The sequence below is a fragment of the Nicotiana tomentosiformis genome, chromosome 5 (genome assembly GCF_000390325.3).
Source record: "Nicotiana tomentosiformis chromosome 5, ASM39032v3, whole genome shotgun sequence".
Lineage (NCBI taxonomy): Eukaryota > Viridiplantae > Streptophyta > Magnoliopsida > Solanales > Solanaceae > Nicotiana > Nicotiana tomentosiformis.
This window is the reverse complement of record NC_090816.1, coordinates 16,464,416-16,475,571: the sequence shown is the minus strand read 5'-3', so window position 1 is coordinate 16,475,571 and position 11,156 is coordinate 16,464,416.

Genomic DNA, 11,156 nt, shown 5'->3' with positions numbered 1-11,156 from the left:
TCAATTTGGACTAAAAATCAGCCCAATTTTAAATGTGCTGAGACGAGTTGGGTCAAGATGTGCTAAGTTCAACAATCAGCGGGTCAATAAGCGACCAAACCTTGGACGGATTGGGAATTTGAATGGGTTTGTACTCAAATTGCGACCCCTTAAACATTAAAAAGCTAATAGGACGAACCGCAATATTGTCTCTATTGTTATGTGTATGTGTGTACATATACATGAGGTTGAAGGAATAATAACTGATATATTCTTCAAAACCTAATCTAACATTATATTGGTTGATTCTAAATTATTGGTCTAAGGGAAAAAAGAGAAGCGAAAACAAAAAAAGCATACTCGCAAAATTTTACCTTCAACAACCCGGAGCAGAAAATAAAACTAGGAGAGAGATATATTCGATAGAAAAATGAAGTTTGATTAAATTATGAAGAGGCTGCGTCACAATGAAGATTCTATCAATACTTACATTATATCACGTTGGAGTACTCTATATATAAATATATCTAGATTATTTTTAATTTAATAGATTAGGTAATGATTATTTGGGTTAATTTTTTTTTTTTTCTGTTCTATCTTAAATTTTGGCCCATTCAAACTATGCCACACAATTTAAAAAGGAGGAAACATAGATTAAAGGTGGTCTTGTCATCTATTTGAATTAATTTGTGTCTTGCAAATATCCACGTGCATGCTTTTGACAGTGAGTTTAATGGAGTTAGGTCTTGATCATAATATCTGAAAACTCTCTTTCCTGGTCCATACCATTATTATATCAATAGGGAAAGAAGGGGTCTTTGTCAAAATGAGCTCCTTTTCTTGTAGGTAAATATATTAGTAGTACTTTGGAAGTGAGAATTGTTGGGGCAAGTGCATGGATAACCATTCTTATAGATGCTATTTAGAGATTAGTCACTATTTTTTTGAAAAAAAATTTATACTAAAAATCTTAATTTTAGAACAATTCAGAATTTTTTTATCTCGAAAAATTAAAATTCAGGACATACATACTAATTTTTAAATAGCATCCTTTAGAATGGCTACCTGGTGTCATTTCTACAGAATTGTTGCATGCGTGGGCGAGTTGGGAATAGCTGGGCTGTGAAGTCCAACCTTGCGCATTAGGCCATTTGGATTAGGTTGATGGACGAATATATAGCCCAAAGAAAATGTGAAATTGACTTGGGCTTCGTGAATAATGCGTGGATGGGCATTATCATTTAATTAAAACTTTCTAAGTTTACAGATGCTATAATGTTGATAATAATAAGAGTGTCCCAAAGTCGTCCTTGACTTTATCCCCTAAACTATTACGTTTTTGTGGGTTACTTAAAAATTTGATGAGTTTTTTTTTTTTTTAAAATATAAAGGGGTATATGGGAGTTTATTACTCAAATGGTCACTCAACTATTCGAAAGTACCTACTAAAGTCATCTTTCTTTCGTGTGTAACAACAAAGTCACTTAACAATGTTTATAGCACTCAAAAGATCACGCAATAAGATTTCTCAAATTTTTGATTGCCAAATACCTATTTTACCCTCTAAATTATCAACTTTTATCTTCTTTTTATTTTTTTAACTTTTTTAATATTATGATTTTTCTTTTTTTAATTTATATTATGGACTTACCTATAGAATAAATAAAGTCTAGTTATAAATTAAAAAAATAAAAAAATTATTTAAGCATATATAATGTTGGAATAATAAAATATTGAGCATACTGAAAAAATCAATTAGAACAATTTGTTCGTAATAATAATTTTGATATTAACAAAAAAAACTAAAAAATTTATTTACACAATTGAGAATAAAAGAAAATGAAAATCTTATAATATATATTCCAATCACGTAATATAAAAAATAATTAATTTTAAAAAGATATTTTTAATATACATTATATATTATTGAATATTATGCCCAACTATATTATTCTGACATTATATATGCTAGAAAACTAATTTATTTTTTATTTTATAAATAAAATTTATTTGTTCTATAGGTAAGTCCATAATGAAGATTAAAAAGAGAGAGAGAAAATCATAATATTAAAAATAAAAAATAAAAATATAAAGTTGGTAATTTAGAGGGTAAAATAGGTATGACAATCAAAAGTTTGAGTAATCTGGTTGAGTGTTGTAGACATAATTAAGTGACTTTCTGTTACAAAACGAAAGAAAGATGACTTTACTAGATTATTTCGAATGGTTGAGTGATCATTTAAGTAACGGACTCGGTTATATAGTTAAGGGGATTTTGGGGACACCAAATAGTTTAAGAGGTAACTGACAAAAACGTGATAGTTTAAGAGGGTTTTAGGGTATTCACTCTAATAATAATACCAAAACCATCTAGTATTGATTATTACTTTAATAAAAAACCAACATATATAAAAGTTTACTTATTAGTCGAGTTACGATATTGTAAATGAACAGTCAAATACAAAATAAATTTGAAAAACCATCTAGTATTGATTATTACTGTGTTTATTTCTGAACTATATGTGTGTGTGTTATATTTCTCTTTTTCCTTTTGCTGCTAAAGTTGGTTTAGTTGTTTTCTCTCTCCGAGAAACTCTCTCTCGGCTCTAATGTTTCATTCACGTTCTGGTCGATTATTTTGAATTTCGAGGGTTCTTCATAAGTTGTTGTGAACAGAGTTGAGAATAGAGATAACCAAATTCTGAGTCGGTATCAATTTATGCTAAATTGCCCCGCGTATAGTTCCCAAATCACATATTCTACTGATAATAATAATAATTGACTTAATGTTTATTGTAACATTATTTTTGGCAAACTTTTAGGGAAATGCGCAGTAGCTACTCTTTGGATGTACACTGGGTAATCTGCTAATTGTGTGATAGCTCACAAATCACACGAAAGACGTAAATCGTACTAAACAAGTTCAGTGCAACTAGCTCTGGGCGAAAAGATTGTGGGTGAGGAGAATCGATTCAAGATCTTTCGTCAATAGAACCACTCGATCACCCAACCAACTCGATACATGATTATTTTAACTTTTATAAACGCACTAATAAATCATTACGGGAGCACAAAGAATGGACCCTGAGATATTGAAATGTCACATCATGTTCTTTCGTCTCGACCTCTCTATATTAGCAAATATCGATGATTTAAATTTCTTTCCAACATGATCATTGAATATGAAAGCACACACATCTGTACCATATTGGTATTGCTCTTATTGTCTCCTTTTATACCATCTAACTATTGCTAAGTCCTTTCGACCCTAAACTTTGGCAATTTATAAGGGAGTTTTTTCTACTTTGACCTCTTGTCAATTTTTATTAGTTTTTACACATTTCTAGAGCAAAGATTATTTTTTTTCTTGTGATAGCCGTACAATTGAAAAACGGAAAAGGGTCATATTTACTGCTTTACCATGAAAATAAGTTATATCTACCATTCGTTTTATTAAAAATATTCATATCGCTATACTTCGAGATTAAAAATACCCCTCACGCGTTAAATCACTCTTCAAAACTTAAAAAATTATTTGAAGAGTGATTTAATGCCGCGGGGGGGGGGGGGAGGGGAAAGGGGTATTTTTAATCTCAAAGTGTAGTAGTAGGGATATTTTTAATAAGAAACTGAAACGGAAGAAAGATATAGCTTATTTTCGATAATAACGAAGTAAATATGGCCCTTTCCAATGGGAAAATTATATTTCTAAGACACCTTACTCACAAGATTAACAAAGAAAAAAAAAGGCAAAATACGAGAAAACGTTTTTCTAAATATATTTTCCTACCTACCAAAAGCACACTTTCATGTTATGATCACTTACAATTTGAATAAAAATATTACATTTTTACCTCGACAGTTTTACTTGTTTTTACATTAGCTTATTAAATAATCTTGATTTCAAGCTCGAGGAATAAGACATTATTTGGGGTGCTAAAAATATATGTGCAAGAAAATTGCCGAGTGCTTGAGTTCTGCAGCTTATCTACAGAATATCAGTCCACTATATTTGATTGCCGTCAACAAGTAAAATTAATTTAAGGGAATTAAAAATATCAGCATTTCCTATTTTAGTTTTGTCCTTCCCTTTCTATCATTATTCACCTTTCCATTTATAGATTGAATCGTCTTGTCATGTCACTTTCTTAAAATGAAAAATGTAGATGTAAAATAAGAAATGCGAAGAACATTAGTGGAAAAGCCAGGCTAGAAAGCAACACGTCGTAGATTTAATTTGTTTTCATTTATTTGTTACTTTTCCTGGAAAATATCCCTCCTTGTTCAAAGGTCGGGACAAATGACAAATTAAATTAAAAAGAAGAGAGAAAGAAAAAGAAAATATCATTTTACTTGTAGCTGTGAACTGCTGATTTACTAGAACAAAAAGAAAATTGTAAATAAAAGGATTGCTGACTGTGAAAAAAGTCTGCCCGAAATTTTTATTTTGTTGTCATTACTGTATACGGTCAAAATCGGGTCTATCCGATTTTACTGTTTGATCGAGACAAGAGAGTTGCATCGGGGGTAGCCTCGTAATAAATCAGACCCGAGCTCGAAGATGAGACATCGAGCCTAGAGATCGAAGTGTACGTTGAGACGGAGGCCAGCAACAATCGAGATCAAGTATGACCGACTTCGAGTGGAGCATAATAACGGAATGACAAGATATCAGTAACCGCTCGAAGATCACGGCGTGAATCTCGGGACGGATATCTGTGATTGGTTGAAGATCATGGCGTGAATCTCGGAACGGACCAAATTAGGAGCGGTTAACTAGTTGTTTATACGATTTTCTTCTGTAATTAGAGGCATATCATAATAAGGTTTCCTCTACTATATAAAGAGGAGTTCCAATCATTTGTAGGGCATCATGATTCACTGATAAGAATATACATATATGCTGCTTTCTTTGTCTTACTTACTGTTCATCACTGCTTGTTCCATCCTCTGTTGTTCTTATTAACTAAACCTCGAGACTATATCGAATCGAGGTCGAGACATTGTTTGCAGACTGGTTTGATTTATTTTATTGTCCAATTTATCTATTTAATTCATTGTTTATCAATTGGTGCTGGTTTAAATCACATATCCATAAAACCACAATATAAGTTTAATTGTTACTCAATTTTTATGGTAAATAGTTTGGCGCCCACCGTGGGGGCTAAGGTAATAGTGATTGTTCAGTACTAATTCTGGTAAAACGCACTATTTTACGCTTGTTCTTGTCAAGTATCTTTGCTTTCAGGTTAAAACATGTCAAACTCACAAAATGCAACGGTGATAACGGCCTCGGATTCTACGGTGAAAACGAAAATGTAATTGCTCCAGGAGTCGAGGTGCCACAGGCTAATTTCGGGGGAGCACCGGTTACCAACCCAGTCGATGTTAGTTCGCACGTTGCTCTAAATGCGGACCTAGGCGCAGGTCTCGATGGGAGCGTACGTAGAGAAGGTTGATCTAGTCACCAAGGAACACAGGTCAGATGAGACGAATGAGTCAGTCTCCAAGTGATATTCGAGATGCTTCAGGCTCAGCAAGCCGCCATTGCTCAGTTACAAAATCAACATAGAGCTCCGAATAGGGTCGAGCCGGAAATTACTCGCCGTGCCGAGCTAGTACCAGAAAGGTCGAATGGTAACAAATCAGGGACTGATCGTGCGGTAACGAAAATGCTCGAGGAGCTCACCAAAAGAATTGAATCGGGGGAGAATAGAATCGAAGCCAACGATAAAAAAGTGGAAATATACAACTCTCGAGTTGACCAGATACCGAGGGCACCACCAATCTTGAAAGGGATGGATTCGAAGAAGTTTGTACAAAAGCTATTACCTCCAAGTGCGGCTTCGAAGCCTGTTCCAAAGAAGTTTCGTATGCCAAACATACCCAAATATAATGGGACCACCGATCTCAACGAGCATGTTACTTCATATACATGCACCATCAAGGGTAACGATTTAGAAGATGATGAAATCGAATCTGTGCTGTTAAAAAAATTCGGAGAGACCCTTTCGAAGGGAGCAATGATTTGGTATCATAACCTGCTACCAAATTCCATCGACTCATTTGCCATGTTAGCAGATTCTTTCGTAAAGGCACACGTAGGGGCTATAAAGGTCGCAACGAGAAAATCGGACCTTTTCAAGGTAAGACAAAGGGATAATGAAATGCTGAGGGAGTTCGTATCCTGATTTCAAATGGAACGCATGGAGTTGCCACCGGTCACAGATGATTGGGCCGTTCAAGCTTTCACCGAAGGGTTGAACGAGCGGAGTTCGATAACATCACGTCAGTTGAAAAAAAATTTGATTGAGCATCCAGTTGTAACTTGGGAAGATGTGCACAATCGATATCAATCAAAGATCAGGGTCGAGGATGACCAATTAGGAGCCCCTTCCAATTCAGTACATCCAAACAGATCGGCAGGTAAAAACATGAGAGACGTCGACAGGGAGCCAAGATCGAACAGACATCGATATCAACCATATACCACAGATCGAAGGAATAATGGTTCAGGATGCAATGCCGCCCGGAGCGGTCAAAGAAGTGACCGAGGACAGAATTCTCGGGGACTTATGAGCAAAAGTGGTTTTGACAAGTATGTCGATCCCACAGAGGCACCTCGTCTATCGGAATATAACTTTATCATCGATGCATAGGATATTGTATCGGCAATCGGAAGGATCAAAGATACTAGATGGCCCAGACCCATACAAACCGATCCTTTCCAAAGAAACCCAAATTTGATGTGCAAGTATCATGGCACGCATGGTCACAAGACCGAGGATTGCAGGCATTTATGGAGATAGCCCATTTATTCAATGAGGGCCACCTTCGAGAGTTCCTCAGCGATCGAGCCAAGAACCATTTCAGAGAAAGGGATGCCAACAGGAAAAACGAACATGAGGAAGCCCAACATGTCATTCATATGATCGTCGGTGGGGTCGACATTCCACAGGGACCCATATTCAAATGCACTAAGGTATCAATCACTAGGGAAAAATGAGCCCGAGATTATGTGCCCGTAGGCACTTTATCATTCAATGACGAAGAAGCAGAAGCCATTTCTTAGCCCCACAGTGACGCTCTGGTAATTTCTATATTATTAAATAAAGTTCAAGTTAAGCGTGTTTTAGAAGATCCAGGTAGCTTAGCGAATATCATCCGATCGAGGGTCGTGGAGCATCTCGGCCTACAAAATCAAATCGTGCCCGCAGATCGGGTCTTAAACGGCTTCAATATCGCCAGTGAAACAACTAAAGGGGAGATTTTTCTACCGATGAATGTGGCCGGAACCATTCAAGATACCAAGTTCCACATAATCTAGGTCTACATGAGGTACAATGCACTACTCGGAAGGCCTTGGATCCATAATATGAGGGCAGTCCCTTCGACTCTCCACCAAATGATGAAATTCCCGACGTCGGCCAGAGTAAAAACAGTATACGGGGAGCAGCATGTTGCAAAGGAAATATTCGCGGTCGATGAGGTAACACTGATATCGACACTATCAACCTTAGAATGGTCGAGCATCAAAAGTAAAAAGGAAGTCAACTAGCAATCACAGCCACCAGCCTCGACCGAATCAGGGAAGCAGGAGATATAAGAAGAAGTGGAGGATTTTCTGACCCCTCAAACTTTTATTGTTCCTGAAGATTCTGACGCCACCAAATCAACGGTCGAATAGCTAGAACAGGTTATATTGATCGAGTACCTAACCGAGCGAAAGGTATACCTGGGAACGGGATTAACCCCCGAACTCAGGAAAAAGCTTATTCAATTTCTTATTGATAACATAGATTGTTTTGCTTGGTACCATTTAGACATGAAAGGGATCCCACTGGAGATAACAATGCATCGGCTAAGCCTAGACCCTAGGTTCAAACCGGTGAAGCAAAAGAGAAGACCCCTGTCCGAGGTAAAGCACGCATTCATAAAGGACGAGGTAACTAAACTTCTCAAAATAGGGTCCATTCGAGAGGTGAAATATCCTGAATGGTTAGCCAATGTAGTTGTAGTCCCTAAAATAAGGTACAAAATTAGAATGTGTATAGATTATAAGGATTTAAACAAGGCGTTCCACAAAGATTCTTTTCCACTGCCTAACATCTATCGCATGATCGATGCCACGGCAGGCCACGAGATACTTACTTTTCTCGATGCCTATTCCGGGTACAATCAAATCCAAATGAACCCGGAGGACCAAGAAAAGACTTCATTTATCACCAAGTATGGAACATATTGTTATAATGTAATGCCCTTCGGGCTAAAAAATGCAGGAGCTACTTACCAATGCCTAGTAAATAAAATATTCGAATAACAAAGAGGTAAATCAATGGAAGTTTATATCGATGACATGCTAGTTAAGTCCTTGCACGCAAAGGACCATTTGGCTCATTTGCAGGAAACGTTCGAGATTTTAAGGAAAGACAACATGAAGCTTAACCCCGAAAAATGTGCTTTCGGGGTCGGGTCGGGCAAGTTCCTTGGATTCATGGCATCGAATTGGGGAATCGAGATCAACCTCAAAAAGATCAAGGCCATCGAAGATATCACCGTCGTGGACAGTGTAAAAGCCGTGCAGAGGCTGACTGGACGGATAGCCTCCTTAGGCCAATTCATTTTGAGGTCATCGGATCGAAGCCACAGATTTTTCTCTCTGCTCAAAAAGAAGAACGATTTCGCTAGGACCCCGGAATGCCAACGAGCATTCGAGGAATTGAAGTGATACCTATCGAGCCCACCACTGCTTCATACTCCAAAGGCAGATAAAAAACTTTACTTGTACTTGGCAGTATCGAAAATCGCGGTAAGTGGTGTCCTAGTTTGGGAAGAGCAAGGTACGCAATTTCTCATTTATTATGTAAGTCGAACCTTAGGAGAAGCAGAAACTAGATATCCACATTTGGAAAAATTGGCACTTGCACTGATAAGCGCCTCTAGAAAGTTAAGACCATACTTTTAATGTCACCCCATATGCGTATTAACCACTTACCCACTTTGTAATATTTTGCACAAACTCGAACTATCAGGCCGATTGGCCAAATGGGCCGTCGAACTCAGTGGGTACGATATCGAATATCAACCGAGGACGGCCATCAAGTCTCAAATTTTAGCGGACTTCGTGGCCGATTTCACGCCAACCCTTGTCCCGAAGTCAAAAAGGAACTCTTGTTAAAATCAGGTACATCGTCGGGGGTATGGACCCTTTTCACAGACGGTGCTTCGAATGTGAAGGGGTCCGGGCTAGGCATCATTTTGAAGCTGTCCATGGGTAGCACTATTAGGCAATCTATCAAAACTTCTAGGTTGACTAACAATGAGGCCGAGTACGAGGCCATGATTGCAGGTCTCGAGCTAGCTAAAAGCTTAGGAGCAGAAGTCATTGAAGCCAAGTGTGACTCTTTACTGGTGGTGAACCAAGTAAACAAAACTTTCGAAGTTCGAGAGGATAGAATACAAAGGTATTTGGACAAGCTGCAGGTAACCTTGCACCGTTTCAAGGAATGGACTTTACACATGTACCTCGAGAACAAAACAATGAGGCCGATGCACTTGCAAGTTTAGGGTCATCGGTTGAGGAAGATGAGATCAGCTTGGGGACTGTCGTTCAACTCTAGAGATCCGTGATCGGGGAAGGTCACGCCAAGATAAACTCTACAAGCTTAACCAGGGATTGGAGGAATAAATATATTGAATACTTGAAGAACGCAAAGCTCCCATTGGACCCTAAAGAGTCGAGGGCCCTACGAACCAAAGCTGCTCGATTCACATTGGCTGAAGATGGAACATTATACATAAGGACATTTGATGGACCATTGGCAGTATGCTTAGCACCAAGAGACACCGATAATGTTCTACCAGAGGTCCATGAAGGCACTTGTGGGAACCACTCCGGCGCCGAATTACTGATTCACAAAATCATTAGAGCAGGATACTACTGGGATAGCATGGAAAAAGACACTAAACAGTTTGTTCGAAAATGTGATAAATGTCAAAGGTTTGCATCGATGATCCATTATCCCGGAGAACAACTTCATTCAGTCTTATCCCCATGGACATTCATGAAATGGGGGATGAATATCGTCGGCCCTCTGCCATCGGCCCCAGGTAAATCCAAGTTCATTTTATTTATGATTGACTATTTCTCTAAATGGGTTGAAGCACAGGCGTTCGAGAAAGTGAGAGAGAAAGAGGTTATAGACTTCATCTGGGATCACATCGTATATCAATTTGGGATACCTGCCAAAATAGTGTGTGACAATGGAAAATAATTTATCGGCAGCAAAGTAACGAAATTCCTCGAAGACCACAAAATAAAAAGGATATTATCAACGCCATATTACCCTAGTGGTAACGGGCAGGCCGAGTCGATGAACAAGACTATTATTCAAATCCTAAAGAAAAGGTTGAACGACGATAAGGGAAAATGGAGAGAAATTTTACCCGAAGTCCTTTGGGAATATCGAACAACGTCAAAATCCAGTATGGGGGAAACCCCGTTCTCTTTAGTATATGGATCCGAAACCTTGATTCTAGTTGAAGTCGGGGAACCCAGTGCCAGGTTTCAACATACAACAGAAGAGTCAAATCACTAGGCTATGAATACTAGCCTCGAATTATCGGATAAAAAACGAGAAGCCGCACTCGTTCGAATGGCTGCACAAAAGCAACGAATCGAAAGATACTACAGTAGGAGAACCAACCTTCGCCACTTCAAAGTCGGGGACTTAGTCCTGAGGAAAGTCACCATCAACACTCGAGATCCTAATGAAGGGAAGCTCGACCCAAATTGGGAAGGACCCTACCAAGTCCTCAACATCGTCGAAAAGGGATCTTATAAGCTCGATACGATGGATAGCGAACAACTGTCAAATAATTGGAACATATCGCTTCTCAAACGGTATTATTGCTAAGGTATGACTTTATTCCCTTTTTTCATTTATATATTCGACACTAACTCACTGCAGATGATCGATCGAAGATATCGAGACCTCAGGTTTTAAAGCACGCGTTGCACTCTTTTTCCCTTAGATCGGTTTTTGTTCCTAGTGGGTTTTTCCGGCGAGGTTTTTAATAAGGCAACAATTATGTGCTACCTGAGGACGATTCAACAGTATCCAAGGCTTCTTTACAATCAACCTCGAATACTTGGGGGCATCACCTTCGAATGTTAC